The 27769-nt window shown below is 47.7% G+C and overlaps 1 protein-coding gene across 2 annotated transcripts in view; it reads right to left on the bottom strand.

The window, feature by feature from the left end:
* Window positions 1–11038, bottom strand: part of LOC147113581 (uncharacterized) — a 180073-nt gene extending 169035 nt beyond the window's left edge. Inside the window, exon 1 of one of the 2 annotated variants that reach the window (XR_015079235.1) lies at window positions 10917–11038. The gene's annotated coding sequence lies outside the window, so the exon portion shown is untranslated. The remainder of the gene's footprint in view (window positions 1–10916) is intronic. The other variant, XM_085994825.1, reaches the window with a different exon arrangement.
* Window positions 11039–27769: the final 16731 nt, after the last annotated feature.

The following is a 27769-nucleotide window of genomic DNA, read 5'->3' as shown; positions in this document are numbered from 1 at the left end:
GTTAAATCTGCAGTATCAAGGGTGGGTCCCTTGAGCCGGGGTTAAAGTCCCGCGGCAGAAAGTATCGTTTGAGGATTGTCACTGTGTTTTAAAGACCTGTATTACCAGGCTCAGGACTATTCTCCATTGAGATACCTTCTACGAGGGTTCAAGCCCCTCGCATTAAAGCATAAGGATTTTATATGAACATAGAGGTTAAGAATTATCGCAACCATTGTTTTCCGTTTTGTTTGTTGATTGTTGACAACATTAAGACAGAAGACTTTCACATAAAGTATAAGTTAAATGTTAAGGACTCAGCTTGTAGTGGCGTACAACACAAACTGAGAATTGACTATTTGTTTAGTTTAGAGTATAAGATCAATGTCTGAGCATTTTAATGTCTGTTTGCCTGTTTGGGCTGTTGCATTACTTGTCATTTCTTTGATTGTTGTTATCACTTTTTATTGTTCATCACTTATGGTCCTTTGGACAGTCAGTAATAGTCGTAAGGGGGTAAAGGGCGAAACTTGTGATCTAGAAGAAGAGTGCCTAGTATAAATTAAGAACTAAAACTTTACTAAGATGGGAACTTCACAGAGTAAGATCCCAGAAAAAAGGGACTCCAGTTTTTTTTTACATCTTTAACAACTATGGTCGAATGTCCACAAATGATTTATCTAAATGGACCAAGAAAGACAAACACCCGTTCCGAGCTACAGACAATAGTCCATAAGTTACCGGACCCCTCAGAGGACTTAGAAAAAGCAATTAATGAGCTCAAAAGCATCGTTATTTGCCATCAGCCCACTATTGTGGATGTCGACCAGCTACTCAGAGCTTGGTTAAAAGATTCCAAATACCACCTTTTAACAGATGGTCCAGGTAGTTTAACGACCATAGAATAAATCAGCACTGGAATCCTGAAACACTACCAAATGATGCATTCTGGACCAACTTATATACAACAATGCATGCTAAATTCCCAAAAAGAACTAATTGGACAAAAATAATTGAAACCACTCAGAAAAAGGACGAAGACGTTGAGGATTATATAGAAAGAATAGAAGCAATTATGGGGCAACATTCTGGAATGACCAAAGAAAATTACCAGATCCCTTTAATTAATGCCCTTGTAAATGGTCTCAGAACAGAACTTAAAGAACCATTGACTTTAGTCTGCCTAGATTGGAGACATAAAACAACTCCTGAATTAACACAAATTCTGAAAAGCATTCAGGAGAGAAATAGAGACCAAAAGAGTAAGGTTTCCCTCTTAATGGAGCAGACAGCTCCCGCAGCTCCGACTGCCCAGACTACCATTTATTATCAGGGCCACTACAGGACGAGGCAGAGGGTATAACAGAGGCGGATTTAGAGGAAATAGTAGAGGAGGGACTGGCAGAGGCCAGTGGAACGGAAGAGGCGCAAACTCTCCGTGTTTTAACTGTGGTCAGATCGGACACTGGAAGTCCGACTGCCCGTTCCCCAAGCAGCAGAATCAAGGATGGGGCGGTGCCCCAAACAATGTAGATACCCAAGCCCAGGTTCACACTCGTCCGCAGACAGGTTTTACAACAGGGAATCCTTGGGGAGGTCAAAATACGGAAGGACAATTCGGATCCCCAGGGCAAAATTATTCAGCATGACGCAGAGAAACAGCCCCGAACGTTACCCACATTCTTCAATTACCTTCAGTATCACTAAATTCTAGCGATGAGCCATATTTATCCATAGAAATGCAGGGCAATAGAGTCCCTTTTCTCGTTGACACAGGAGCCACAACCTCACTATTAACAAAGCAATACGCTAGAGGAATTCCGTGTACTGGAAAGAATGTCACATGTGTAGGACTTTCCGGCGTTCCACAGACTATGACATGGTCAGAACCATTAGAAATACGAGCTGACAATTTTTCTGGACAGCATTTTTTTTTGTTATCAGACGAAGCCCCCATGAACCTTTTAAAGAGAGATTTGCTGTGCAAAATGCAGGCAACAATAATTTGTTCAGAAAAAGGACTGCAGGTGCACATCCCTACTGATAGATGTACTATGTGCCCTTTACAAGAATGTCCACTGGTAGACGATGGGAGGGAAGCAAACAAAAACCAAGAATTGGGGGTAATATTCTGGCATGGATAGAGGATTGGCTATCTAACAGAAGGCAGAGAGTTGGGATAAATGGTTCATTCTCAGACTGGCAATCAGTAACCAGTGGTGTTCCACAGGGGTCAGTGCTGGGTCCCCAACTCTTTACAATCTATATTAACGATTTGGAGGAGGGGACCGAGTGTAACATATCAAAGTTTGCAGATGATACTAAGATGGGAGGGAAAGTAGTGAGAGAGGAGGACATAAAAAACCTGCAAGGGGACATAGACAGGCTAAGTAAGTGGGCAGAGACTTGGCAGATGGAATACAATACTGGAAAGTGTGAGGTTATGCACTTTGGCAGGAAAAATCGTAGAGCAAGTTATTATCTTAATGGCAAGAAACTGGAAAGTACTGAAGTACAAAGGGATCTGGGGGTCCTGGTGCACGAAACTCAAAAGGTTAGTATGCAGGTGCAGCAAGTGATTAAGAAGGCCAATGGAATGTTGGCTTTCATTGCTAGGGGGATAGAATATAAAAATAGGGAGGTATTGCTTCAGTTGTACAAGGTATTGGTGAGACCGCACCTGGAATACTGCATACAGTTTTGGTGTCCATACTTAAGAAAAGACATACTTGCTCTCGAGTCAGTACAAAGAAGGTTCACTCGGTTAATCCCGGGGATGAGGGGATGGACATATGAGGAGAGGTTGAGTAGATTGGGACTCTACTCATTGGAGTTCAGAAGAATGAGAGGCGATCTTATTGAAACATATAAGATTGTGAAGGGGTTGGATCGGGTGGATGCGGGGAGGATGTTCCAGATGATGGGTGAAACTAGAACTAGGGGGCATAGTCTTAGAATAAGGGGCTGCTCTTTCAAAACTGAGATGAGGAGGAACTACTTCACTCAGAGGGTGGTAGGTCCATGGAATATGCTGCCCCAAAAAGCTGTCGAAGCTACATCATTACATAAATTTAAAATAGAAATAGACAGTTTCCTAGAAGAAAAGGGAATTAAGGGTTACGGGGAGCGGGCAGGAATTTGGACATGAGTTTAGGTGCGGATCGGTCATGGCCCTGTGGGTAGCGGAGCGGGCCCAGGGGCCGTGTAGCCTGATCCTGCTCCTGTTTCGTGTGTCTAATTCTGTTAGATTCAGGAGATAGTCCTGTCATAGTGGATTGGCGGTTAGGATCAGATCAGCCATGATCTTATTGAATGGCGGAGCAGGCTCGAGGGGCCAATTGGCCTACTCCTGCTCCTATTTCTTATGTTCTTATGTCCTTATTAAGCCACACATTAATGATGATTGTAGGAGCACTGCAATGTGCCTCAAGAACAGTCTCAGAGTACCAGAAGGATTTGAAATTAGACAGCTGGCACATGAATTTGCATTGCACTGCCTTTTATGACGACACGGGAAAGAACAAGACGATAAAAGACTGTTACAAACCCTTTTTGGGCCAGAACTTCCTGTTTAAAATTCGGACAATCTTTATTGGACCTGAAGGAATAGCAGCTGCCGTAACGTTAACTCCAGAAGCATGGGAACTGTTTCAAGTCAAGGACTCTAAACCACACTGCACTCTCACTGTCGCAAACGGCCGTCACCCAAGAGATCTAGGGCCAATGGTCCTCCGTTTTTGCTGCGAAACGATCACCCAATTGGTGACTAAGCCCCGAACAGATTTATCAGAAACTCCGATTTCCAATAGTGACTTAGCATACTACGTAGACGGGTCAGCCCTTAGGGATGACAAGGGATCACCTAGGGCTGGATATGCCATATCAGATGATCACTCGATTGTGGAGGCACTCTCACTACCTCAATCCTTTTTCAGCGCAACAAGCAGAACTCTTCGCTCTTACAAGAGCTTGCATACTGGCTACTGATCAAACCGTTAATATTTATACCGACTCCAGGTATGCTTTTGGAGTTGCTCACGATTACGGACAGATCTGGAAATTAAGGGGATTTCTAACTTCCTCAGGTTCAACTATTAAGAATGCTGAACAAATCAATAATCTTTTAAAGGCCCTCATGTGTCCCACTAAGATTTCAGTTATTAAATGTCAGGCTCATACAGGTAGTCAGGATCAGATATCACTGGGTAACGAACGAGCAGAGAGAGCTGCTAAGTCAGCAGCTTTGTCTGATACAGGGCCACAAGTTTCAGCCTTTGTTCTGCGTCAACAGAAATCAGACAATGACCCACCCTCTATTAATGATGTTTTAGCCTTTCAGTCACAGGCTAACTCGGACGAAGTGTTAAGTTGGGCAAGGGATTCTTGCTTTAAAACGCCTGAAGGGGTATGGGTTCACCATGACGGCCGCATGGTGGCTCCTAAATCTTTACTCCCATGGATTGCCCGATGCGTTCATGTGTTCACGCATGCGGGCAAAGGGGGGATGGCAGACTATATTAATCAAACATGGTATGCACCAGGTATTTCGGCAATTGCAAAACAAATCAGTGAAAGGTGCACCACATGCCAGGAAATGAATCCAGGTAAAACAGAGAAAGTACAGTCTGCCTCCCACCCGAATCCATCAGGCCCTTTTGTAAATTTGCAAATGGATTTTATTGATTTACCTCCATGTCTAGGATTTAAGTATGTATTGGTAATTATAGATATGTTTTCAAGATGGGTCGAAGCCTTTCCATGTAAAAAGAACGATACTGTAACAGTAGCAAAGTGTTTGTTAAAAGAAATCATACCAAGGTTTGGAATACCTATGCAGCTTTCAAGCAATAGGGGATCGCACTTCACTGGAACAATTGTAAAAGAACTATGTAAAGCTTTGCAGATTAATCAGCATTTTCACTGCCGTCGTCATCTGCAATCTTCAGGACTGGTAGAAAGACATAATGGAGTGCTGAAGAATAAGCTTTCTAAACTTTGCAATGAAACTGGACTTAAATGGGTCGAACTATTACCCTTAGCATTGATGATAATGCGAGCAGCAACTAACAGGACAAATGGACTGTCGCCACATGAGGTTGTCATGGGACGACCCCTAAGACTGCCATTCTCAGCACCATTTACGGTGAAACAAATGGACATTCATAAAATGGATGAGAATATGCTAAACTATTGCGTCGCATTAACTAAATGTATTTCCAGCTTTCACCAACAGGTAAAGGAAGCTCAAACGGAACCAGCAGAAGGAAAGTGCCACAACTTGGAACCTGGAGATGACGTTTACGTAAAGGTTTTCAAAAGAAAGAACGGCCTGCAGCCACGCTTTGAAGGACCGTATCAAGTGCTCTTAACAACAAACACAGCCATAAAGGTCAAGGAAAGATCTTCCTGGATACACACGTCCCACTGCAAGAAGGCACCGAATAGAGACAATTGAATTTTGAAAGACTTTAACAATGAAGACGTTACTCATATTTTGTATACTAATCGGACTACTGAGTCTAATATGCCAGGGAGATGGGGAAAGATCCCGAAAGAAACGAGAATTACACGTGAATACTTTTTTGTACATTTCTTACGAATATGATAAAGCTGTTGGCAAATCCAGTTGTTGGGTCTGTGCCCATGTGCCTATTCACACCACGGGGGGAATTCCAAGATCAATTCCCTTTAATACCTCTGAAACAGCAGAATGGGTGATAAGGCGGAACAGTTCAGGGGACCTGACTAAGACCTCGGATGTAGGACAGTGGAAATCGGCGGGGTATAACCTAAATACCTTTCAGGGGTGGTATCAGCCCAACTACTATTTTTCACAGTGATTAAATGCTGTTGCAATAGGCTAGGTGAGGCAGCTATACCAGGAGGAAGTATGATGATGCAGAGGGAAGTAAATGAAGAAGAGAAGAATAGTCCCCTAGGGGAAGAAATGAAACGATTGAATAAGATAAACATTTAGGGGCTAGATTGGGAACAACAGGCTAGGGAAAAGAAAGATGACTCCAGGAGCGTTTGAGCTCATGAAGACCCCACAGGTTAGGCATAAACTGTGCGGGTCACCACCGTCTTTTTAGTCCTCCTCTATAAGCTGTTTGTTCCCCATCTCCTTAGAAGGTGTTTAGTCACGCCCAACCTGCAGGCTAATATAAGCTGCAGGAAATAAAAGGAGAAATCTGCAGGCTAACATAAGCTGCAGAGAATATAATAAAACCTGCAGGCTAACATAAGCTGCAGGAGTACAAAGCAGAAATATACCAAAAGCCCCAGCAATTGAATAGAGCACAGTGAATAAAGTAAAATCCTTAGAATTGGATTGTCCTAGTAAGGACAAAAGGGGGGAATGAGGAAGTGTACTTATATATTACAAACTGGCTTCCCAAGGTACAGACCAGAAAACACAAAATGGCTTCCATAGATTAGTAATTGCTAGTTCTGCTGAAAAAGCGGAACTCTCCAATTAACAAAATGATCTCAACTGTTTATTAAAAGAAAGACCTCCAAAAAGATACATACTGCTAGCCTCCCTATCTCTTTCTCATAGTTAGATGAAGATAGTCCTTGAGTCATGTATAAACCAGGATGGGGAGTCAGAGAAGAACAGAACTTATAGATTAGATAACCCCATCTGTAGGCATTCCTTTTGTTCCAGTTTGACTAACACTATATTTTTCTTATTACTAATTATGATCTCAGACTTCGATCATGTGATTCTGAAGGCCTGCTTTAACTATAAATATGTTACCTTTTGCCTATGATCTTTGAAGTGATCAGCGTAGCCATTGTCTACATGTCCGCTTCCCTTGTATACAAGAACTAAATAAAGTCTTCCTTTGACGATACTTTGTGTTTAAAGAGTCTTACTCGGAAGTCGAGACTTCGACACACGCCAACCGAATTGGTAGTGCTGGGTTGAAACGAGCCAACACCTCTTTTGATGTGATCAATTCTTTGCACTTCTGGAAAGCTCGTTTACATTCGTCATTCCACTTCCATGGTACCCCCGTTTGCAGTAGGGTGTTCAGTGGGTGTAGTACTGTAGACAAATTCGGCAAGAACTTATGGTAGTAGTTCACCAGCCCGAGGAACGACCTCAGTTGTGACACATTTTCCGGTGCTGGAGCCTTGACTACTGCCTCAATCTTTTCAGGGGACTTATGTAACCCCTCTTCATCAATAACGTGGCCACAATACGAGATCTGCTTCTGGAAAAACTCGCATTTGTGGCGATTAGCTCGGAGCCCATATTCCTTCAATCTAGTGAGCACCTGCTCCAGACTGGCGAGGCGATCACTGTCATTTTCGCCCGTGACCAGGATGTCGTCCAAATAACACTGGGTCCCTGGAATCCCTTGCAGGACTTGATCCATTGCCCTTTGCCAAATACCCGGAGCTGATGCTACCCCGAACACCAGCCGGTTGTATTGGTAGAGACCTTTATGAGTGTTGATCGTGAGGTACTGTTTCGAGGCTTCTTCTACCTCCATTTGCAGGTACGCCTGGGCCAGATCAATCTTAGTGAAGCGTTTTCCTCCAGATAGCGAGGCGAAAATATCTTCAATCTGCGGAAGCGGATATTGTACAGTGTGAAGGATTGGGTTCACTGTCACCTTAAAGTCCCCACAGATGCGAACCTTCTTTGGTTCCCCAGGCGTATTACTCAACGACCTCTTCATTACAGGAACGATGGGTGTAGCCCACTCGCTCCAGTCCACTTTGGACAGTACTCCAGAACGTTCCAAACCTTCCAGCTCTGCTTCGACGGCTGGGCGGATCGCATAAGGCACCGGTCTGGCCTTAAAAAACTTTGGGCTTGCATTTTCCTCTATTTTGATCGTCGCTGTTATGCCTTTTAGTGTTCCAAGTCCCTCCTGGAACACTTCTTGTGCGTCAGTTAGCATTTTTGACAGTCGTCCAGGTGTGACGTCGTCATCCTTTTTGGCATCTACAGTCAGTGCTTGTATGGAATGCCAATCTAGCTGTATCTTCCGGGTCCATTCACGTCCTAGTAGTGGTGGTCCTCCATCTGGCAATACATATAGGTCCATTTTTGGTGTTTCCTTGCCGTTATATATAACGTTCACCCTTATTTTTCCTTTGTGGTAGACTTTTTGCCCCGTGTACGTCTTCAAGACAATCTTTGTATCTCTCAAGGGTATATGTGAGAATAGCCTCTTGTAGTCCCTTCGGTTTATGACTGTTAGGGCTGATCCTGTGTCCAATTCCATTTTCACTTAGACTGCTGCTATTTTGAGCGTGACCCAGATAGTTTGGTGAACCTCCGTTTTGATCACATTATGTAGTTTCAGACAACCCAGCTCCTTGCTCCCGGAGTCTGTATCACTCTTCTGTTCGTCTGAACTACTCTCCGTCACCTTATGTACCTTTTTGTACTTCTCCTGTGGAGATTTCTTGCTGCTGGTTTTCTTTCCCGACCTGCAGACTCTTGCTATGTGTCCTACTTTTCCACACTGTCTGCACACTTGGTCCTTGAACCAGCAATCATTATGGTTGTGTGTTGTTCTGCTGCAGCGATAGCACTTCACTGTTCCGTATGACATTTCATTTGTGCCATATTCTTGCGGTCTCCGTTGTATCTCTGCAGCGCCCCGTGCTGCTGCTTCGTGTGATACTGCAATGCTGAAAGCCTTGTCCAGCGTAAGATCCTTTTCTGATAGAAGCCGTTTCTGGGTTCCTTCACTTTGAAGCCCACACACAAACTTGTCCCTTAAAGTATCTGCTAGTCCCGTTCCAAACTGGCAGTGTTTCGATAGCTTGCGCAGTTCCGTTAAATACTCAGCATTACTTTCGTCTTTATGCTGGTTCCTTTTGTGAAACTTAAATCTTTCTGCTATCAGCAGCGGTGTAGGGTTTAAGTGGTCCTGTAGGATTGACACTATGTTTTCAAAATCCTTTTCTATTGGCTTCTCTGGGGTTACTAGGGTTTCATAGTAAGCCATACGTTTTTGCACCCATTGAATTCAACAATACCAGCGCTTTCTTGTCATCTGGCACTTCATTCGCCTTGCAGTATACTTCTATGCATTCGACATATGTCGTCCAATCTTCGACTTCATTGTCGAACGCTGTGATACTGCCACTCTTCGGCATTTTTGGGTGTGGTTAGACTGGCTTAAAATGGCGTCTCCCGCACTTTCCTTTCTTCCCCGCTGCGGCTTAAAATGGCGCCTCCCGCGCTGCTGCCAACGCCGCTCTCGGCAGTCCTCGTGGCAAATGGCGACGCCCTGTGGGTTTCATGCGCTGCTCCTGCGCTGCTGCCAACGCCACTCTCTGCAGTCCTCGTGGCAATGGCAGCGCCTCGCGTTTTCCTGTGCGCCTCTCTCCCCCGTTGACGCTGCTCGGCCCTTGACCACCGGCTGCGCTCTGCTCTCTCTCGCCTCTCTCCCCCGTTGACGCCGCTCGGTCCTGAACACCGGCTGCACCCTGTGTGCTCTGCCCTCTCTCTCTCTCCCCCGTCGACGTTGCTCGGCCGTTTTCTGTGCCACTTGGTTGGGCTCTAGCCCATCGCTGTCCGGGAAGGGTCTGCGCAGTACCTGTTGCGAGCCCGTTTCGCTGGACCACCGTGACTGGAAAGCCAAGCCTGGCTCTCGACAGCCTCCCCTGTGATGCTCAAATCTCCGCTGGATGACTGGGCGGCTGCCCGTGGTCGACGCCCGTGCTTCTGGACTCGACCTTCTTCCACTGTTCTCCAGGAGCGAATCCCTGGGAGGTGATGCAGAGTTGCAGGTAGGTTCGAACTTGCTCGTCGCCACTGTTACGTCCGTGTAATAATAAGAAAAGGACTGCAGAGAACGGTACAACAGGTATTTACTCAATGTGGTTCAAACTGCAACTGAAACAACAGATTACTACTCAGCGTTATATACAGGTGTGGTCACTGCCGGTACTACAGTATACATGAGCTGTAGAAAGTAGTTCCCCCCTTAAAGGTACATACATTACAGCTTCATTCTGCCATTGGTTTTCCTGGGGAAAGTGATAACAGTTGTCCTGGTGAACAATACATCAGTGAACTGTTTGATGCATCGGTGAAATCTGGATTGACTGATGTTGCTGATGTCCCCTGAAGTAGTTGTACGTGAGCTGCAGGCAGGGAAGTTCATAGCTGTGGTGATTTTCCACTATTTTGGAGATTGTCTGCAGGTTAGATTCCAGTAGATGGCACAACTCCACTTCTACCTCCCTGGTGAAGTGGACCTACAAAGGCTGTTAGCCATAGACATTCCCAGTTAAGTGTGCTCTAGTCTGTACACACAGCTGCATGGGTAAGGACAGTCCACCTCTGTTGAAGCGAGCCTGCCTCTCATCTCTCCTTTGACCCTCTTTTACTTCCAATAGAAACTCGGAGACAGACAGCCATAGGAATTCCTATGATTTAAATTTTGATTATAACAATGTAAAATCTGCAAACAAAAATCTTGCAGAAAATCCACCTATGAAGAATCAGGTGGTTCAGGCTTTAACTCCTAACTTCCTTAAACCCTGGAGTGTGCCTGGCATTCATTGTTTAATATGGATGAGCTGAGCTCAAAATATATATGAGAAAAGCAGGGAATTGCGCAATCATTCATCTTAAATATAATTTCCACGGATTTGCATAAAATAAAGCTCCGATACAGAAGGCTGGCTGGAAGATTAAGCTCTGCACAATTGAGAAGATCCACTGACAGGGGTCTCTGCCAGGTTTCCCAGCCTTCACTTGCTCATTCCCTGCCAGCATTAACAATTCCTCTGGCTGGAAAATGCACCCTACAGTTAACACTCACTGAGAAGGAAATCAGGGGGAGAAACTCGTGTTCGCTAGTAAAGTTGCCGTGGAGTTAATGGCCACTGAAAATAGCCGCGACGCTAACAGGGAAAAATGCGTCTGGGGGTCTGGAGATTGGTGGCGCAGCACTTACCTTCCGTGCAACGCCATCCTGGTGGAGGCATCCGACCCGAAGTACCTGTCCAGTTGCGGCGTTTGAGCTTCACACAGCCTCTGGAAGCGAGATTGTGGAGCTCGCAAGCAATTGTGGGCAATGAAAAGGCCTGTGAATTAAAGGGGCCATGCCCTCTGAAGTAATACAAATTAAAATCCAGTGAAACAATGCAATTTTATGCTCTTTCTGCCTTTTCAAAAAAAAATTTACATTAAAAAGCCCTAAATGTGAATATACAGCTCTTAAAGATGAATTCCCATCCTAACCTCCAAAAATGGGAACATTGCCTCAGCACTAAGACAAATGGCTCAGCAAGCCAGGGAAAGGGCACCCAGGGTCTCGAGCTCTGTGCAGGGGGTCAACACTGCAAGATAGGCCCTCTACCCACAGGGGCCAGGAGACCTTCCAGAAAGAACGATGTGGGAGTACATCACCGAGGCCGTTACTGCCAGCAGTGTCGCCCCCACCACCTGGCTCTAGTGCCCAAAGAAGCTCCATGACCTCAGACCACTGGTCAAGGTCAGTGAATGCATCTTCAAAAGCTGTCTCCTACCAACTGCACCACTAGCCTCACACACTGCTCAATGCACAACCGCCTATCACTCACCTACCAACAATCTGCACCAATCACGAGGCAATCTCCCATTCCTAGCCTCACCTCACCCCCTTGGAGGAGACAGTGTAGGCCATTCTTGGCAGGGGCATGGCTGAACCCTTGGCCAGCGGTGGGGTTGAAAGGATACAAGATGCTGGTATTCTCATACATTATCCTCCTTCTGGCATGCACCACTTGCTTTCCCACCCTCCCGTCACCACAACTCCACCCTTGTGCCTTCCTCATTTCACACACCCTAGAAATGCAGCCTGCCCAGCCAGTGGGTGACCAAGAAGAGGGAGAGGAGAGTGAAGAAGAAGAAGAAGACTGATTTGACACTCCCAGGCACCAGCTCCTCAAAGTCAAGCAGCAAGGCCATTTGCAGTGTCCCCCACTGAAAGTCAGCAGCCTTCCACCAGCCATGTTGCAGACACTGGGCTTGCACTGTGTGGCATCAGTAGGATAGGCAAAGGCACACACAAGACAGTCACTAAGAGAATGCATAAGGGTGACTAGTTGATTTCCTGATGTCATATTGGATGAATACATGTATATAGTTGGATTGGAAAGTTTGCTTTGTGGTGGCTTTTATTTCAGCATCGTGGTCAAGAGGACATTGTGATGGTCAGTAATGGATGGAAGGTAAGGTGTGGGATTAATGTTGAAAGGGGAATTGGGGTTGTTGTGACTGGGACCGCAGGCAGATGATTCCATTCCAGATATCCCGGCCACAAAGGGGTGCCTGGGTTGCATCCTTCCTTCTGCTTCCTCCTCTTCAGTTTCTTCCTCTTCTGCTTCCTCCATTTCTGCTTCCTCCTCTTCTGTGTCTTCCTCTTCCCTCTGAGAGCGGATGCTGTAAATGTGAAATGACAGCATAAAATGCTGGAAATACTCAGCTGGTCAGGCAGCATCTCGACCTGAGATGTGAACTCTGCTTTTCTCTCCAAAGATGTTGCCTGACCTACTGAGTATTTGCAACACTTTCTGTCTTCTCAACGCCCTTAATTTAACATCAGAGCCCTTGCAAGCATCCAGCAGCACTCCCTACACATGTAAAAAAAACTTCTCACATCTACTATTGTAGCAAGCCACTAGAGTCTGTGGGCTCGATTTTGCCAGGCCCGAGGAGGTGGGATTGTCGAGTCATAGAGTTATACAGCACAGAAAGAGGCCCTTCGGCCCATCGTGTCCGCACCGGCCATCAAGCCCTGTCTAATCTAATCCCATTTTCCAGCACTTGGTCCGTAACCTTGTATGCTATGGCATTTCAAGTGCTCATCTAAATGCTTCTTGAATGTTGTGAGGGTTCCTGCCTCTACCACCCTTTCAGGCAGTGAGTTCCAGATTCCAACCACCCTCTGGGTGAAAATGCTTTTCCTCAAATCCCCTCTAAACCTCCTGCCCCTTACCTTGAAACTATGCCCCCTGGTTATTGACCCCTCTACTAAGGGGAAAAGTTCCTTGCTATCTACCCTATCTATGCCCCTCATAATTTTGTACACCTCAATCAGGTCCCCCCTCAGCCTTCTCTGCTCTAAGGAAAACAACCCCAGCCTGTCCAGTCTCTCTTCATAGCTGAAGCGCTCCAGCCCAGGTAACATCCTGGTGAATCTCCTCTGCACCCTCTCCAATGCAATCACATTCCTCCTATAGTGTGGCGACCAGAACTGCACACAGTATTCCAGCTGTGGCCTAACTAGCATTTTGTACAGCTCCATCATAACCTCCCTGCTCTTATATTCTATGCCTCGGCTAATGAAGGCAAGTATCCCATATGCCTTTTTATCCATCTTATCTACCTGTCCTGCTGCCTTCAGGGATCTATGTACATGAACACCAAGGTCCCTTTGATCCTCTGTCCTTCCTAGGGTCCTACCATTCATTGTGTATTCCCTTGCCTTGTTAGTCCTCCCAAAATGCATCACCTCACACTTTTTAGGGTTAAATTCCATTTACCACTGTTCTGCCCATCTAACCAATCCATCTATATCATCCTGTAGCCTGAGGCTTCCCTCCTCGCTATTTACCACTCCACCAATTTTCGTGTCATCTGCGAACTTACTAATCATACCTCCTACATTCATATCTAAATCATTAATGTACACTACAAACAGCAAATGACCCAGCACTGATCCCTGCGGTATGCCACTGGACACAGGCTTCCAGTCACAAAAACAACCTTCGACCATCACCCTCTGCCTCCTGCCACTAAGCCACTTTTGGATCCAATGTGCCAAATTGCTCTGGATCCCATGGGCTCTTACCTTCTTGAGCAGTCTCCCATGCGGGACTTTGTTAAAAGCCTTACTGAAGTCCATGTAGACTACATCAACTGCACTACCCTCATCCACACACCTAGTCACCCCCTTGAAAAATTCAATCAAATTGGTTAGACATGATCTCCCCCTGACAAATCCATGCTGACTATCCTTGATTAATCCTTGCCTCTCCAAGTGGAGACTAATTCTGTCCCTCAGAATTTTTTCCAATAATTTCCCTACCACTGATGTTAGGCTCACTGGCCTGTAATTCCCTGGTTTATCCCTACTACCCTTCTTGAATATTGGAGGCATTGGGATTGGAGGCGTGTGAGGTGTTAAAATCGCAAAAAATGGTGGGTGGCTCCGATCCCACCTCCAGCCCACCTCCGAGCAATTTTCCCAGAATCGGGGTTTCAGACCCTGTTTCCATCCCACCTCCAAGAGGCGGGATAGGCCCTTAAGAACCAGTTAAGTGCCTCTATAATCCCATTTTGAGAGGCCTTTCTGAATTTAACACTTTTCCCCCGTGCTGCCTGTCTCCTCTGGAATACGGCAGTTAATCCTGACGGCCTCACAAGTGGATTGCTTACTTACAGCTGCAGTTCCACCATTAAAAAGGAGTTTTCAGCAATCATCATTTGCAGGTGGCAGAACTTTGTTGTCTTAGGTCTGGGGGAACTTTTAGCAGGCCTACTCATTGTTGTGGAAGTCTGGAGCCTGAGACTCATCTCCAGTGTGACCTCCTGGGAAACCCCTCTCCCCAACTTGACTGAGTACTTCCTCAACTGAGGTATATACCAGAAGAATGGGAACCATTTATTTCCTTTCCTCCTGGACATCAGATTTGGACGAAGACCAGCCGCGGCAGCAGCAGAACCCGGAAGAACAGCAGCACCAACAGCAGGAGCAACAGCAGGAGCACCAACTTGCTACTCAGCCACCTGAAGCTTCACAGGCCAGAAGGCGCCAGTGCATGGAAGCACGTCGCCACAGGAGATACCCCCAAAACAGGGTCTACAGACAGAGGATCAGCTACCTCAACATGACTGGGCAGCAGTGCCAAAGGAGGCTCAGACTTTCGCGAGAGGTAATGGATGACATCTGCGCAATGCTGCAGCAAAACCTGGAGCCCAGAGCAGCGGGTGGACACCCCTTACCAGTGGCCATCAATGTCACCACCGCACTCAACTTTTTTGCTTCAGGCTCATTCCAGGGATCAGCAGCAGACATCAGCGGTGTCTCCCAGGCGGCCGCACACACTTGTATCATGCAGGTAACCGGTGCCCTCTTTGCCATCGCGCACAATTACATCAACTTCTCCAAGGATCAAGCAAGTGTAAGCGCGCGTGCATTTGGATTAGCTAATCTGACAGGCTTTCCAAGGGTGCAGGGTGTCGTTGACTGCACACATGTGGCCCTTAAGGCACCCCATCACAATCCAGGTATTTTTGTCAACCGCAAGGGTTTCCACTCCCTCAATGTGCAGCTGGTGTGTGGCCACAAGAAGGAAATTTTCCATGTTTGCGCCAAGTACCCTGGCAGTTGCCATGACGCCTTCATCCTGCACCAGTCTAGTGTGCCTCCACTCTTCAGTCCGCAAGACAAACTTTTTGGATGGCTATTTGGAGACAAGGGCTATCCCCTGAAGACATGGCTAATGACGCCGTTGAGGAGCCCATCCAACGAAGCTGAGGAGAGCTACAACTCCAGCCACATTTCCACCAGATCCATAATTGAGCAAACCATCGGCTTGCTGAAGATGTGCTTTAGATGCTGTAATGAAATCTGTTTGTCTTGATCCTGTATTCATTTTGCACTCATGTATATTACCCTCCCCCACTGTGTATAGTTTCACTTCCTCTTTCCCGACTAACCTGGGAGGTTCCAGGTCTTGGCTCTTGGCTCCGCCCCTGACTTCTCTTACATAAAGATCCCAGGATCTGTATGACTCATTCCTGTGAACCAGTCGGCGTGTTGAGATGTTAGCTCTGATCTTAGTGATTAAAAGCCAACTTGTTTAAGTCTATAACTTCTAGTTTTGTGGTTATTGAAGGCCCATCAATTTTAATCACTAAAGAATACTAGGATGGATCGACTCCTAAAACCAGAGCGTCTGGACTTGGATCCACATTCTGCTGAAGCATCAAATCAATTTGGACACTGGCTCAAATGCTTCGAATTCTTCGCGGGGGCCTCATCCGCTAGCGAGGTAGATAAACTGAGTCTACTGACTACTCGCGTAAGTCATCGGATTTATTCGTTCATCCGGGATGCCACCTCTTATACGGAGGCCATCACTATCCTGAAGGCCCAATACCAGAGGCCGGTAAACGAAGTGTACGCCAGACATCTGCTGGCTACACGCAGGCAGCGACCAGAGGAATCAATGGATGATTTCTTACAGGGCCTAAAGGACCTGGTCCAGGACTGTAACTGCAAGGCCGTGACGGCCAACGCGTACTCTGACGAATTGGTCCGCGATTCCTTCATCACGGGCCTCAAATCGAATTATATCCGGCAGAGACTGCTGGAGAAGGAGGTCCTGGACTTAAAAAAGGCAGTGGCCACTGCGCGATCGCTGGACGTGGCCCAGAAAAACTCTGACTCTTATTCGTCCGGCCATGCGGCCCTCACCGCCTCGTGCGTGCCGAGGGGGCCGCCATCTTGGAATCAGCCATGTTCCCCATCCAGGTCTCAGACCAGCTCTGCGCCGCCGGAGTCCCCACACAGAAGTTCACCCAGGAGTCCTACTACAGCGGCAATGTCTCGAGGCCCGAAATGCTACTTCTGCGGCCAGGCCAAGCACCCCAGACAACGATGCCCAGCGAAGGACGCTACATGCTTCAAATGTAAGAAAAAGGGGCATTTTAGCAAAGTCTGCAGGGGGAATCCAATTTCCAACTCCGTCACCGCCTCGTGCGTGCCGTGCGGGCTGCCATCTTGGGATCCGCCATCTTTTCCCGACTCAACGGCCGCCCAGGGCCCAACAGTGGCTTCAATCACGGTGGATCAATCCAGGCCACACCCGTTGACAAAATCCATGATGGACATACAGGTAAACGGGAATTTAACGAAATGTTTAATTGACTGTGGGAGTACCGAGAGTTTTATCCACCCTAGCCTGGTACGGCGGCACTCATTAACGGTAACCCCTACACGGAGCAGAATTGCTATGGCTGCTAAGCCCCACACTTCGGACATTTTGGGCTACTGTGTGGTAACACTGACTGTAAAAGGCACGGACTACAAGGATTTTAAACTCCTCGTGATGCCAGAACTCTGTGTTAATGTAATCTTGGGCCTGGACTTCCAGTGCCACCACGAAAGTGTCACGCTAGCATATGGCGGGTCCCAGCCGCCACTCACAGTCTGTGGCCTATCAACCTTAAAAATCAGCCCGCCCTCTTTATTCGCTAATCTCGCTCCGAACTGTAGGCCCATAGCGACCAAAAGTAGACGGTACAGTCTGGAAGACAGACACTTTATCAAGGTGGAAGTGGACAGACTCCTGCGGGAAGGCATTATTGAATGCAGTACCAGCCCGTGGCGTGCCCAAGTAGTCATAGTTAAAAATAGCAAAAAGAAACGGATGGTAATTGACTACAGCCAGACTGTTAATATTTATACCCAGCTGGACGCCTACCCTTTACCCCGCATATCAGAAATGGTCAACCAGATTGCGCAATACCGAGTCTTCTTGACTATCGAACTCAAATCCGCGTATCACCAGCTCCCCATTAGAACGGAGGACCGCCCATACACCGCCTTCGAGGCGAACGGGCGCCTCTACCATTTTCTCAGAGTGCCCTTCGGAGTAACAAATGGGGTCTCGGTCTTCCAACGTGAGATGGACCGCATGGTTGACGAGAATAAACTACAAGCTACCTACCCCTATCTGGACAATGTCACTATCTGCAGGCACAACCAGCAAGACCACGATCTAAATCTTGCGAGATTTTTAAAAACTGCCCTAAAGCTGAATCTAACCTACAACGAAGACAAATGTGTCTTCAACATAACCCGTCTCTGTATCCTCGGCTGTGTGGTGGAAGATGGGGTAATTGGACCGGACCCTGACCGATTACGCCCCCTAAAGGAAATGCCCCTGCCACACAATCCCAAAGCTTTAAAAAGGTGCCTGGGATTTTTTTCGTATTATGCCCAATGGGTGCCCAATTACTCTGATAAGGCCCGACCCCTCATTAAATCGACGTCCTTCCCACTATCGGCTGAAGCTCGGGAGGCTTTCACCAGTATTAAACAGGACATTGAAAGGGCTGCAGTGTGTGCAGTGGACGAATGCATTCCCTTTCAAGTCGAAAGCGATGCGTCAGACTTTGCCTTAGCTGCGACCCTCAATCAGGCTGGGAGACCTGTGGCCTTCTTCTCCCGAACCCTTCAGGGACCTGAAATCAGGCACTCTTCTGTCGAGAAGGAGGCACAGGCTATAGTGGAGGCAGTGCGGCACTGGAGACACTACCTAGCCGGCAAACGTTTCACCCTGCTCACCGACCAGCGGTCGGTGGCTTTCATGTTTAATAACAAACAAAGGGGGAAAATCAAGAATGACAAAATACTCAGGTGGAGGATCGAACTATCCACGTTCGACTATGATATTATGTACAGGCCGGGAGCCCTTAATGAACCCCCAGACGCCCTATCGCGGGGAATGTGTGCCAGCATTCATACGGACAAATTACAGGGTCTCCACAACGACCTCTTTCACCCAGGGGTCACCCGACTATACCATTTTATAAAGTCCCGCAATCTGCCCCACTCCATCGAGGAGGTCAGGGCAATGACCAGAGCCTGCCGCATCTGTGCGGAATGCAAGCCTCGTTTCTACAGGCCTGACCGTGCACACCTTATCAAAGCCACACGGCCATTCGAGCGCCTAAGTCTGGACTTCAAGGGACCCCTTCCCTCTGCCGACCATAACGTATACTTCCTCAATATCATTGATGAATATTCCTGCTTCCCCTTCGCCATTCCCTGCCCAGACATGACCAGTGCCACGGTCATCAAGTGTCTCTGTAATCTATTCTGCATGTTTGGCATGCCGAACTACATACACAGCGATAGGGGGACGTCATTCATGAGTGACGAGCTGCGCCAGTTCTTGCTCTCGAAGGGGATAGCCACTAGCAGAATCACTAGCTACAACCCCCGGGGTAATGGGCAAGTGGAAAGGGAGAATGCTACTGTTTGGAAGGCTGTCACGTTAGCCTTAAAGTCAAAAGGCCTTCCGACCTCCCGCTGGCAGGAAGTCCTCCCAGACGTGCTCCACTCCATAAGGTCTCTGTTATGTACTGCCACTAACGCTACCCCTCACGAAAAGATGTTCGTTTTCCCCCGGAAATCCACCTCGGGCATATCTCTACCCGCGTGGCTGACGTCTCCGGGGACAGTACTATTGCGGAAGCAAGTGAGAGGCCATAAAACGGACCCCCTTGTGGAAAAGGTACAGCTCCTCCATGCAAACCCTCAGTACGCCTATATCGAATACTATGACGGGCGAGAGGACACTGTTTCCATAAAAGACCTCGCTCCCTCGGGGAGCGGAGAGAACGATGGGAGACTACCCGATGAAGACCTACACTACAAAGAGACAGGACACCCAGAGGTATCAATACCCAACTTTAACCTGGAGGACACTGCAGATAACCTGGAAGACACTGCGGAGGCCTGGACAGCGGAGGAACCAGAATTCACTCCCCTAGAGGCACCCCAACTGGCTTTGCGCCGATCACTGAGAACTGCAAAACCTCCTGACAGACTCACTTATACCAACTTTTAAGAAACATCACCCCGATGGACTAAATCTATAGAAGGGGTGAATGTAATGAAATCTGTTTGTCTTGATCCTGTATTCGTTTTGCACTCATGTATATTACCCTCCCCCACTGTGTATAATTTCACTTCCTCTTTCACGACTAATCTGGGAGGTTCCAGGTCTTGGCTCTTGGCTCTGCCCCTGACTTCTCTTACATAAAGATCGCAAGATCTGTATGACTCATTCCTGTGAACCAGTCGGCGTGTTGAGATGTTAGCTCTGATCTTAGTGATTAAAAGCCAACTTGTTTAAGTCTATAACTTCTAGTTTTATGGTTATTGAAGGCCCATCAGATGCCTTGATAGATCAGGTGGAGCCCTGCAGTACTCAGCAGCCAGGGTCTCCAGAATCGTTGTGGTCTGCTGTGCACTTCACAACATGGCACAGCACCGTGGCTTGCAGATGCCTGAGGACCAAGTGGCTCATCGCATAGTCTCCTCAGATGAGGAGGAGGAGGAGGAGGGGGGGAGGAGAGCGACAACGAACAGCTTGTGGAGGCGCATCAGCCAGCTGCAGCAGCATGCGAGCAAACTGCCGCTCGGGATGCAAGGGACGCACTCATCTTGGCCAGATTTGCTTAGCCTAGCCAATCAAACACTTTTGCCTCACACCTTCTTACCAGAGCACAACAATGGCAAGAACCTACGGATTCCTATCACTCTGACCACCATACTGACAATTGCAAGTTGCCCTAAGCCCTCAATGTGGAAGTCCCATTTGCAAAATGACACAGGCCACAGCTTCAACAGTTTGCCATCAGAATTTTTTATCACAACAAGCAACTGATGGCATTTCAAAAATAAACAAAACATAACACCCAAGTGACTACCCTTGTGACTACTTGTGTATTATCTTCCTCTTATGCATGCTCCTACATGGTGCTTTCCCTGTGGCTTCAGCAGATGTGGAGGCCACTTGCTCACTTTCTTGCTGCTCCTGCCTCGACACCTTTGGCGGGCATCCTCTGGGGTTGCGAACCTGTGAGGGCTCGGCAATAGTCTGCTGCTCCTGCGGCTTTGCAGGGGATGAGACGCCCATCTCAGTTGGTTGAGGACTCTGGTGGGGCTCTGACCGAGGGCTCTGTAGTGGCATGGTCATGTGACCACTTCCTTGGTCTCTGCCACCAACATCCCTCTCATGGGTCAGCCCCACATCAAAGCTAGCAAGTGGCTTGACAGCACCTTGCTGCACTTCAGGGGGGCCATGAGGACCCGTTTCTGCACTGGAAGTCCTACTCCAGAGGACTTCCATGAAGGTCTGGTTTCTCTCCTCAATAGTTGAGCATCACTCCTCAAGAGATGTCAGTCTATTCTGAACAATGACCATGTTTTCAAGACCCTGGCAACTAAGCTCCTCCATGGACGTAGCCATCCTCTCCTCTACGGTAGCCAGCCGTACCATGGAGGTAGCCATCTTTTCCACGGAGATTGCCATCCTTTCCGTGGTGAAGCATTCATGCGCCAATGCCTCCACAAAGGCTCTACTCATATTAGCGATGGACTCCTCCATTTGCTCCACACTCGCAGCAACCTTGGAGTCAAAACCTGCCAGAGAATCCTGCACCTGTTCCTGGAGTTCCAGCACCGCTCTCCTTCTGGATGGACCCGGAGGCACAGGGTTGACATGCAGCGGAGCCAAGCTGGGAGAGTCATGCGCCCTCCGACAAGGACTCTCCACTGCTGTTCCTGTCTCTACCATCTGCTGATGCTCACTTGTGAGCTGTGATACACCAGGTGACAACTCTACTCTATGTCCCGAAAGTCCCACTGAGGTGTGAGTGTCTGCGCTGGTGCTGGGTGTGCTGTATTCTGTGGAGTATGGGGGCTCAGGCTGTTCCTCCTGGACAGTGGGGAGGGGGGCTGTCGATGGTCCTGTGGGGGAGTAAAGAAAAGTTAGACATCTATATATATAAAAGGATATGTCTCTCTGTCTGTCTCTCTGTCTGTCTCTCCGTCTGTCTCTCTGTCTGTCTCTCTGTCCGGCTATACAATCAAAAGTTATAGAGTGTACCTACACATATGTTATATCAAAAGAAAGCTCATCATTAGGGGACTCTTGTAGGCATAATTACTTTTTGGTCGGACAAAAATTGTGCTGACGGTATCCAAAAAATGTTCAGAATTCTGCTCATTATCCGCTCATTTGCATCGAGTGGGGGCGGGTTCATTGTGTGTGCGGGCGGGCCATCCTACAGTTGAGTGATGTGATGATTGACCAATCCTACAGTTCAGCGACCTGACGGTTGACCAATTGGTGCGTGTGTGGGCGGGCCTTATCCTTCTGAACCGAGGTGCGTGGCCGCCATCTTGATTCCAAACTGTTCATTTCTTTTTCCCACTTTCTGAGTGTTTCTTTTCAAATCTACATTTCCAGCAAAAAAAAATTATTTTATTAAATTGTTTTAAAAAAAAGTTAATTCATTTGTAAATATTTTCTCTAACCTGATTCTTTTTCCTACCTTTCCCCGTTTTTGTAAGGCCTCAAAGCCTGGGCCTCTCCTGCCCAGCCACGCCCGAGCTAGGTAATTGTCCCACGGCTTGTGGTAAGCTCCTCCCCCCCCGCCCCAGTCTCACCCGTCACGTTACCCGGTGCAACGGCGTCGGCCGCGAGGGACACGGGACAGGCACAGGGTGTGCGCGCAGCAGGCGACACACAGAAGTCCGAGGCACAGAGCGCGGGAAGCCAGCAGGTGAGATGCGGCGTCTCTCTCTCTTCCCCGCTCGGCGGTCTTGAAGCCGGCTCGGGCGGGGGGGGCCGGTGCTCGGGAGGGCGGGAAGGGTTACCCCAGCAATGGTGCTCGGGAGGGCGTGGGGCAGGGCTCGGGAGGCGGGGCTCAGGCTGACCGGGGCGCTGCGCTCGGCTGGGCCATGTCAGTGCGTGGGGCGGCATGGAGCTCCGCGGAGCCTTCGCCGGCAGAGGGGAGAGGGTCTGTTGGCGTCCCCCCTCCCTTTCTCCCCCCTTCCTTTCTCCCTTCCCCCCTCCCTCCCTTTCTCCCTTCCCCCCTCCTTCCCCCACCCTTCCCCCCACACCCTTCCCACCCCCCTCCCCCTTCCCCTCCCTCCCCTCCCCCCTTCTCCCCCACCCCTCCCCCCCTTCTCCCCCTCCTCTTCTCACCCTTCCCCTCCCCACCCTCCCCCTCCCCACCTCCCCTCCCCCCCTCCCTCCCCCCCTTCCCCCTCCCCCTCCCCCTCACTCCCCTCCTCCCCCTCCCCTCCCCCCTCCCCCGCCCCCTCAGTCGCTCTCTTCCCCCCAGTCGCTCTCTCTCTTCCCCCCAGTCGCTCTCTCTCTCTCTCTTCCAACAACAACATGCCCTCAAAAATCCCTCGGCACCGCCGGGCTCTTCAGCTAGTGTGAGATAAATGTTGCATACACATTGAATTGTGCAGATGATCATAAGTCAATCTGTTAGAGCATCAGAATCAAGATCAGTCACTCATGCAATTTCAATGAGAGAGATGAACAAGTATTCTGTCACCAGCTTGCTCTGATGCGCCCGTCTGCCCATCCCTCACTTGCGCATCCTCCTCCACTCCCACGATCTCCAGGGCCACCTCCTCCGAAGTGGTGAGCTGGGCTATTGAGGGTGGCCCTCCTCCTGTCCTCGCCCTCTCACTCTTATTGTGGGCTCTCTTTTCCTGCAATGAGGGAGACAAGTGGAGTTTGAGTGAGAATGAAGGAGTGAGTGTGGAGAATCCATAGCATAAATGCTTAGAAGGACACAAAGATGGAGTGAGGTGGCAAGACCAAGGGCCCTCCCTGTGTGTTGTAAGTTGTTTTCATAGCATCACAGTGATAGGGAGTGTGAGGGCTGCATAGCCGAATAGTTAAGTGAATGTGAACATACAGAGGGAATGGGTAAGGGTGCAGGGATGTAAGGGTGAAGTGGGATGTGGAGGAGGAGGTTGACAAAGCAGAGTGCTGGTGATGAGAGGCAATGGGGATCAGATTAAGGATCATGGGGATGGAATACTCACTTTTCCTGTGCGGAGAAGGTCATGAAGCCTCTTTTGGCACTGCAGCCAAGTTCTGCTGCACATTGAAATGGCATTCACCTCCTGTGCCACTTGAAGCCACACAGCTTTGGTCTGCTATGGAGGCTTTTTCCTCCCTGAGGAAGGAAAGAGCACTTCCTTATTGGCTCTTGCTCCCTCCACTTGAGCTTGGAGGGAGGCCTCATCAAATCTGGGTGCACACTTTGGCCTGGTGCTGGACATAGTAGCAGTAGTAATCCCTCAGAAGTATAGTCATAAAGTTGTAAGGCTGAAAAAGAACCAAGGCTGCTTGCAGGCCTTAAATCCAGCTGCATTGATGACGTCATCGGAGGCGAGTTTCAGTATCAAGACTCATTGGGACAGGGGTTCTCACGCTGGAAATCAATTGCCCAATTAGGCCAAAATCGCACTTTTGTCCCGCCTCACATCGGAGGCGGGGTCCTGACACGCCAACCACCTGACATGCCCCCCAGCCCGCCCCCAACGACAAAATCTAGCCCATAGAGATATTATGGCACAGAAGGAGGCCATTCAGCCCATCGAGTCCATGCCAGCTCTCAGTAGAGCAATCCAATCAGTCCCATTCCCCCGCTCTATCCCCGTAGCCCTGCAAGTTTATTTCCCTCAAGTGCCTATCCAATTTCCTTTTGAAATCATTGATCGTCTCTGCTTCCACCACCCTCGTCGGCACCGAGTTCAAGGTCATTACCACTCACTGTGTAAAAATGTTCTTTCTCACATCCCCCCTGTATCTCTTGCCCAAAAGCTTAACTCTGTTTCCCATTACTTCAATAAAGTCAAAAAAAAAGTCAAAAAGATTAAATACAAACTTACCTGAATGATGTGTGTGCCCCTTTAAGAGGTGCCGACATCGCCACTGTCAGCCAGCGTGCTTAGGGCCCAGCACTGAATGCAGTACTAGGATCGAAGTTCGCATTTGTGACGTCAAGTCGGCGTTGCACGCCAATTGACGTCACATTGCCGCCATTTTGTTCGAGGTGGCGCTGCCAGTTACTGACAGCGCAATGGTAGGGACCAAACAGCGGTGGCCGCGGGACCCTCTACCAGCTGGCGAAAGAGCAGCGGCCGGCATTTTAGTGCCATTTAATGGTGCACTGGAGTGGCACTAAGGCCACGAATTTCTAGCCTTCAGTGTGTAACAGGTCCTAATAGTTTGTAATATATTTGATCACCACAAGAGGGTGTGGTAATATGGTTAACATTTATTTTAAGAGAAGTACCTTCTCATCATATATATATTGGACATGCGATGCCCATTTTAGATGGTTAACTGGCAGTAATGTCTATTATTGGTATGTCTGTTTGCTTCACTGTAATCACTGTAAAATATTATAACCAGTGCAATGCAATGAGAATAGACAAACTGCTCAGCTTAAGCACCTATTTGATCAATTCCCATTTGATCTGCAAATTATATCCGATTCATTTCTATGGAACTAAAACTCCATTAAGAGCAAGCTGTTTCATTATCAGCTGTTGTGCATCTTAGTGATGTCAGATAACCCGTTGTCTTAGTCATCTTGTGCCCTGCACTATTATTATCAATTAATGGCTCACTGTGACATCACAAAAGGTTTAAGTAGCCTATTTTAGTTGCATTGTAGAATTGATGGTTGTGGATTCTCTAGTGTAATTTCCTAAACAATGAGATTCTAATTTCAGTAGATCTATCCTGGGGAGGTGCTGATAGTGCAAAGGGAAAGATCAGAGAATGAGTTAACCTGCACCAATCTCAAAGCTTTCTCATAACTGGTTTGAAGTTGTATTGACTGAAACCTGACTCTGGGATATGCTATCCATCCTCTCTATTGGCGAATTCATGTGTTCCATGGAAAAGTGCTATCTCAGAGGTGGCAGAAAAGTAACTTGCAAAGTAGGGGAAGGGAAATACATTTAAAATACAAATGAAAGTAAGAATCTGGTATGTCATCTTATTTTAACCATGCTACTTTGCATATTCAGTGAGAAGTGTGTACATCTCGCACATTTAACTTTGGTTATTAAACAATCATGGTTTTTCACAATTTCCTCAACTTCAAGCATTTGTTGTCACGTTGACAATTTCAGATGAAGAGACAATAGTTGGAACAGGTAGTAATACCCATTGGTGTTGTTATGACAAAGGTGAGATTAGCTGCAACCACTGTAAAAGTTTCATTATTTTCTTATTGCTATTTCTATTCTCATCTATAATTAAATCATCTTTCCAGGCATTCAGCATAAGAGTCTGTGGGGGAAAAATTGGTGATCGCCAGTAAAGCAGTCGGTGTCACCGTCAACTGCCATTAACGGCCGCCCGAAATGGCCGCAGCGCTAACCGACCTAAATTAGTGAGGGGGGCATGGAGGTAGGTGGCGCTGTGCTAACTTTAGGTGCAACACCGTCCTGGTGGCGTTGCACGAGGGATCCGGGACCAATTTGTAGTCCTGGTGCGGCGTTGCTGCTTCCCCTAGCGGCTATGAAGCTCGCAATGCATCGTGGGCAGTGAGGATCTCTGAAATTTAAAGGGGTCATGCACATTGAAGCAAGGGAAAATAAAATGCACTGATTCAATACATTTTCAGCCCTTTCTGTCTTTTTACAAATATTCAATATTTAAAAGAAGTTCCAAATGTGATTATTCAGCTCTTAAAGCTAAATTACCTTCCTAAACTGAACAAATGGGAAAAATGCCTCAGCACTAACACATATGGCTTAGCAAGCCAGGGAAGGGGCACCCAGCACTCCAGCTTTGTGCAGGGGGTCAACACTGCAAGGCTGGCCCTCTATCCACAGGGGCCGGGAGGCCCTCCAGAAAGAAAGATGTTGGAGTACATTACCAAGGCCTTCCAAAATTCTTCCAAAATTCCCTAGATTCTGGAGAGGTGTAACACCGCTATTCAAGAAAGGAGGGAGAGAATAAACAGGGAACTACAGGCTAGTTAGCCTGACATCAGTTGTCAGGAAAATGCTGGAATCCATTGTTAAGGAAGTGGTATCAAGTCACTTAGAAAATCATAACATGATTAGGCAGAGCCAATATGGTTTTATGACAAGGATATCATGTTTGACAAATTTATTCATTTTTTTGAGGATGTAACTAGCAGGGTAGATAAAGGGGTACCAGTGGATGTAGTATATTTGGATTCCCAAAATGCATTCAATAAGGTGCCACATAAAAGATTATTACACAAGATTAAGGCTCATGGGGTTGGGGGTAATATAGTAGCAGGGATAGAGGATTGGTTAACGGACAGAAAACAGAGAGTAGGAATAAACAGATCTTTTTCAGGTTGGCAGGCTGTAACTAGTGGGGTGCCGCAAGGATCGGTATTGGGGCCTCAGTTATTTACAATCTATATTAATGACCTAGATGAAGGGACCGAGTGTAACATATCCAAGTTTGCTGATGATACAAAGCTAGCTGGGACAGTAAGCTGTGAGGAGAACACAAAGAGTCTGAAAAGGGATATAGATAGACTAAGTGAGTGAGCAGTAAGGTGGCGTATAATGTAGGGAAATGTGAGGTTATTCACTTTGGTAGGAAGAATGGAAAAACAGAATATTTTTAAATGGTGAGGAACTTTCAAATGTTGGTGTTCAGAGAGATTTGGGTGTCCTCGTGCAAGAAGCACAGAAAGCTAGCATGCAGGTACAGCAAGCAATAAGGAAGGCAAATGGCATGTTGGTCTTTATTGCAAGGGGGTTGGAGTATAAGAGTAAGGAAATCTTGCTACAATTGTACAGGGCCTTGGTGAGACCACACCTGGAGTACTGCATACAGTTTTGGTCTCCTTATTTAAGGAAGGATATACTTGCCTTGGAGGCGGTGCAACGAAGGTTCACTAGATTGATTCCTGGGATGAGAGGGCTGTCCTGTGATGAGAGATTGTGTAGAATGGGCCTATACTCTCTGGAGTTTAGAAGAATGAGAGGTGATCTCATTGAAACATACAAGATTCTGAAGGGGATTGACAGGGTAGATGCTGAGAGGTTGTTTCCCCTGGCTGGAGTGTCTAGAACTAGGGGGCATAGTCTCAGGCTAAGGGGTCGGCCTTTTAAGGCCGAGATGAGGAGAAATTTCTTCACTCAGAGGGTTGTGAATCTTTGGAATTCTCTGCCCCAGAGGGCTGTGAATGCTGAGTCTTTGA

This window comes from Somniosus microcephalus, chromosome 8, assembly GCF_052327205.1.
Source record: "Somniosus microcephalus isolate GS21.2 chromosome 8, FLI_Smic_1.0, whole genome shotgun sequence".
Taxonomy (NCBI): domain Eukaryota; kingdom Metazoa; phylum Chordata; class Chondrichthyes; order Squaliformes; family Somniosidae; genus Somniosus; species Somniosus microcephalus.
The sequence above is the reverse complement of the archived record's forward strand: the minus strand, read 5'-3'. Positions and strand labels throughout refer to the sequence as shown.